At 42.4% G+C, this 6,000-nt stretch overlaps 1 protein-coding gene across 5 annotated transcripts in view; it reads right to left on the bottom strand.

Moving 5' to 3' along the window:
- Nucleotides 1–6,000, bottom strand: part of LOC117510226 (fibroblast growth factor receptor 1-A-like) — a 119,206-nt gene that overhangs the window by 51,774 nt on the left and 61,432 nt on the right. The window lies entirely within an intron of this gene.

Genomic DNA, 6,000 nt, shown 5'->3' with positions numbered 1-6,000 from the left:
TACACACACACACACACACACACATACACACATACATACATACACACACACATACATACATACACACACACACACATACATACATACACACACACATACATACATACACACACACACACATACATACATACACACACACACATACATACATACACACACACACACATACACACACACACACACACACACACACAAGCTGGGGTACCCGGCGTTGCCCAGGTTAACCTGTTTAAGATTTAATCTACAAAATATTCCAAAGTTTATATTTTGTCATAATTGTAGATATCTTATAAGTATATATGTAGTCCGAATAGGCAAAGGTTTGAACTAAAAACCCAAAATAGGTGGAATCCCCAAACCAAGAGAGAAAACTGAATTTTGCTGCATGCAAGAAAGAACAATGAAGTTCTTCAGACTATATATTGCAGATCAAGTATGCTATAATCATTAATCAGAATTGATGTTGTGACCTTTGTAATTGTTGATACATTGCAAATCTAGTTTATAAGAATGCTACAAAAATAAAATGGCTTTTAAGCAAATGTTAATTTTGGATTGAGATGTTGAATATATATTTAAATGTAGCTTTTACTGACCAATAGTTCTGAAGAGCCTCTTGGTAGACAATGTTCCTTGTCCTTCTGTCAGGAAAGTGGATATACAGCTGATTGGGGTTACCAACTCTGGAGCATCTGACTAACTGTGGAAGATCGCAGGTTCTGCCATATTAAGGCCAGCCACATTATCAGCAAAAGTAGTGGTTTCTTTCTGCACACTTTGAGGCATCCCATCTTTAAATGGTGTAAATGTTGCCTTGCATATTTCTTAAAGTTATGCATTCATTGGTATATTTAGAGAACAATCTTTTCAATTGTAAAAAAAAAAAAGAAAAAAAAAGAGGTTTGCCCACTAAAAGCAGTTTGAGCCATGAAACATCAACATACCAAAACTATTAGATCAACCCCAAAGCTAGTGCACTATTATAATAGGACAGCAGGTTGTGAAGAGTTGATAAATAAAATTTAATTTATGATATTTACATCATAATGAGCAGCCTATATACAACGCGCCGTTGGAGAACACAGGCTCTATGCCTGCTTACTGGCTGATTGAAAGGGTGCTGCCCCATCAGCAGTTAGAACTACATCACTTTTTCAAATGATCTGCAGAGTGCCACTGTGATACAGAAAACATGCGTTTGCCTGATACATTATGATCAACGCTAGGCAAGTGATACACATCATGTACACTCGACACCTTTATTTTTAGAAATACATGTACAAATTGCAAGAAAAGACAAAGCTTGATATCTTATCCAGTAAAATTTTAAAGTTTATTTTACAGCCTGTGGTTGAAAGCCTTCATTCCAAGAAGGAATAGGCTGTATAATATAGTATTATATTATTATAATATCATAGTGATTGTGTATAAGTTTTATCAAAATTCATGTGGATTGACCTCCCCCCTTCTCAGCCACTAATGCCTGGCATGGTGAGAACCCATCTACATCTCTGAGCTGGCACCTTATCTGCAGGTCTAAATCCTTGTTCCTGGGGACAGCATTATGAAGAGTTTACCCTATATTTATTTTGAAGTTGATAAACATAATGCAGTATTGGCCATTAGGTACAGAAAAATCTCAATTTGAGGGTGCATACTGCCATAATGATTAAACCAGATTTAAGGACTATTTTTAAGTAGGATGGCATATCTACTCATTCACACATGGTGTCAAATATCATGGGTGTAATATTGGTAGAGGGGAGTATGGGGATTAAGCACATGGAAGAAAGTTACTTTGTATTGAATTGTGTATTTATATTCTTACAATCAAAATGTTCAGTATATGATTAGTCAGTAAATGACAGAATACTCGTTTGTTTTTGCTATAAACAGGTCTGAAAACACTAAAGTTTGTAGAGTTGTTCAAATCTTTTCAAGGAGAGTCAAACAGGTTTGTAGCACCCACGTGCAGCATGTGCAGAGAAAGGATGCATTCATATCAAGGGGGATTGAATCTGCTTGGTTATACAACCAAGCTGGCATGCACACCCACGTTATGTGTGCTAGCCAGCAGACAGCAGCAGATAGAGCCCAGACTCCTGGGCTCTGTTTATAGCAGTAGGCAGGCTACTGAGCTCCTGCATATATGCATAGGGCCAGCGGCCAGCTATTAAAGCTGAGAGATTTGTGCTGGAGTACAACTGCCACTGAGGTACATATGGAACAACTGTATGTATCAGATTATTAATATTGTTGTCTTAATATTAATTTTTTTGTTTGAAAATAGTACCAGGTTGTAGCCCATGTCATGGTGGTTCAGAATATGTAACTTTGGGGAGTTCACCTTTTGTAGTTTCAAAGCCTATTCCGGACAGACAGAAAGACAAAAGTAGCCATATATATGAGGTCTGTCAATAAAGTAACAGACCTTTTAATTTTTTTTTTTTTTTTAAACTATATGGATTTGATTCATATGTTTTTACATCAGACAAGCTTGAACCCTCGTGCGCATGCGTGAGTTTTTCCACGCCTGTCGGTGACGTCATTTGCCTGTGAGCACGCCTTGTGGAAGGAGTGGTCCCGCCCCCTCGTCGGATTTTCATTGTCTGGAAATGGCAGAATGATTTGGACTTTTCATTCCATCAGAATTTTTTCAGAAGCTGTTCGAGACTGGCACCTGGAAACCATTTGAAAAATTTATCTGGCTTTCGGTGAAAATTTTACGGGCTTCACAGAGAATAAGGACTGTTACTACAGCTTTAAGGACGGCTTTAAGGACGCTCGGTGTGCTGCACTCCGAGCTGCGATGACGAGGCAAAAAACGCCAGTTCATTTCTAAGCTGATGGCTCTGTGGATACGAGACCGTCGTGTGCACTTTCTCTGGTTATCACAAGAGCTGGACATCAGCCATTTTCTGGCAGATTTCACTTTTAACAAGAGATTTTGTCATGGAAAGCTGCGCGGAGGCTTCGTGCGTAACGACCGATTCGCTGTTTGAGCGAGACAAAGGAACATCTCCGTTTCGGCGTGTCAAGGGACAAGTTTGGGACATGCTTATCTCGGCTTTCAATGCTTACCAGTCCAGTAAGTATGAGAGAAACTGTGGAGAGCTGGGCTTGTCCTAACTTGTACTGAGTTGTGGCTTTCACAGAGAAAGCTGACTGACCAAAAGCAGTACGACGGAAAGGCACAGAACAGTCTCTTATTGAATATATTCTGGTAGCTCTTATGGACCGCACCGGACGAATATTAACAAATTCACATAATGGGGAAGGAGCCAATCCATTCAAAATCTTGAATGTAAGACACATTAGAGAACAGTTTATAGTTCTCAAAACTAAACTGATGCAGCTTTTCTAGAATCCTGCAGTGATGATATTGCATAGATGTTTTATCTAAAATTTTTAACGTTTGTTTATATAGAGATTCCAGTGGCTTAGTAGTTGTTTATATATATACACGAGGTCTGTTAGAAAAGTATCCGACCTTTTTATTTTTTTCAAAAACCATATGGATTTGAATCACGTGTGACTGCATCAGCCAAGCTTGAACCTTCGTGCGCATGCGTGAGTTTTTTCAAGCCTGCTCACACAAAGCCTGTGAGCAGGCTTTGTGTGAGCACTGGTCCACCCTCTCATCGTTTTTTATTGCGAATAAATGTCTGAACGATTTGGAGCTTTGCGGCATCAATTTTTTTCCAGAAACTGTGAGAGACCTCCAGGTGGACACCGTTCGGAAAATTAATATGGCTTTCAGGGACGATTTTGTGGGGATTACACAGATTAAGGAGTGTTACTGCCGCTTTAAGGACGGCCCACAACTGCAATCGACAGGCTCACACCCCGCTCACAGGCTCACACCCCGCTGAAACAACCAGATCATTTCCAACGTGAAGGCTTTGTTGATCCGGGACGTCGTCTGACTTTCACAAAAAGGCAGGAGACGTGGACATCAGCACTTTTTTCATTCCACTGTTGCAGGAGGTTTTTTCATGGAAAGAAAAGCGGAGGGACGCGTCACGGAGCCGTTCATTACGCGGCACAAAACCACCTCCGTGTTGGTCTCACAGGACGGCTTTCAGATGGATTTCAGACGGCTGTCGGTTGCTTTTCAGTCGTGTGATTATCCGAGAAATTGAGCATGAGCTGGACATGCCCCAACATGTCCTGTGAGACTTCATCATGGTGTTGCTTTGCGCCATGCAGCTCCACCGCGAGACACGGAACTCTGCTCCTCTTTCCATGACAAAAACTCCTGTAACAGTGGAATGTGCCATTCATTTCTAAACTGGACGCTGTCTTGATCCGGTATGTCGTCTGACTAGCACAGGAATTGTGAAAGACGTGGACATCAGCACTTTTTCGGCACATTGAGACAGACGTGCGGAGGAATTGCACGCATTGCGGCGGTGCCGCATGGCGCAAAGCAACGCTGTGATGAAGCCTCACAGGACATGTTGGGGCACGTCCAACTCATGCTCAATTTCTCGGATAATCACACGACTGAAAAGCAACCGACAGCCGTCTGAAATCCACCTGAAAGCCGTCCTGTGAGACCAACACAGAGGTGGTTTTGTGTCGCATAATGAACAGCTCTGTGGCGCGTCCCTCCTCTTTTCTTTCCATGAAAAAACTCCTGTAACAGTGGAATGTGCCGAAAAAGTGCTAATGTCCACGTCTCCTGCCTTTTTGTGACAGTCAGACGATGTCCCGGATCAATAAAGCCTTCACGTTGGAAATGATCTGGTTGTTTCAGCGGGGTGTGAGCCTGTCAATCGGTGCTGGGAGCGCAGTGCGCTCTCAGCAGTTGTGGCCCGTCCTTAAAGCGGCAGTAACACTCCTTAATCTGTGTAATCCCCACAAAATCATCCCTGAAAGCCATATTAATTTTCCGAATGGTGTCCACCTGGAGGTCTCTCACAGTTTCTGGAAAAAATTAATGCAGCAAAGCTCCAAATTGTTCAGACATTTATTCGCAATAAAAAAAACGATGAGAGGGGTGGACCAGTGCTCACACGAAGCCTGCTCACAGGCGAATGACGCAACCGACAGGCGTGAAAAAACTCACGCATGCGCACGAAGGTTCAAGCTTGGCTGATGCAATCACACGCGATTCAAATCCATATGGTTTTTGAAAAAAATAAAAAGGTCGGATACTTTAACAGACCTCGTGTGTGTGTGTGTGTGTGTCACTCAATGCTACCACTGACATAATTTTAACCAATCAGAACCAAACCCCCCCCCCCCCCCCCAATTGCTTGCGGAACTGCTGTGACATAGCATGGGAACAGAAAGAGTAAACAGAGCAGAGAGCAGGCAGCACGAGAGAGGATTCACACATGTGGTTTCTCACCAGTATCGGGAAATCCTGCAGGTTGGATTGGGAAGTCTGATCCACGAATTACATCGTATCGGAACCCGACAGCGATCGGGGATGGTGATTGCCGCTTACGTGCTTTGCCCCTTCTATACTGAAGAGCGACAATGGCGGCGTGTTGAACTTCTGTGCCCGTGTGACGTCACACATCACTGTTATAGCAGTCAGCATGGCAGTCTGCTGGTGGCTTTAGACCAGTCATACAAGAACGCTCATACATTTAACATAAATGATCACACATGCCTACAACTTTTCAGATGGGCTCTCAATATCATAAATCTACCAACCCAATCACACGTTAACTTTTCTTTTAATAAACATAAATGATCATCTGATATTATTCGGCTGTTGAAAAATGTCTCTGGGTCTTGTTCACTAGTGGGGGTTGGAGTGTGAGATCTATAGACAGATTGGGGCGGGGGGTCTGATGTTTTACCAACACTGTCCCAGACAGTCATGGTGAAGAAGGAGCTGAGCAAAAAGGTGAGACTCAATTTACTAGTTGATTTATGTTCCTGTTCCTGTGGTCATGAACTTTGAGTGATGACTGGAAGATTAAATTCGCGGATACAAACAACGGAAATGAGATTGCTGTTGGTTATCTGGTCCTCCACTCCTGG

Source organism: Thalassophryne amazonica, chromosome 5 (assembly GCF_902500255.1).
Source record: "Thalassophryne amazonica chromosome 5, fThaAma1.1, whole genome shotgun sequence".
Lineage (NCBI taxonomy): Eukaryota > Metazoa > Chordata > Actinopteri > Batrachoidiformes > Batrachoididae > Thalassophryne > Thalassophryne amazonica.
The sequence above is the reverse complement of the archived record's forward strand: the minus strand, read 5'-3'. Positions and strand labels throughout refer to the sequence as shown.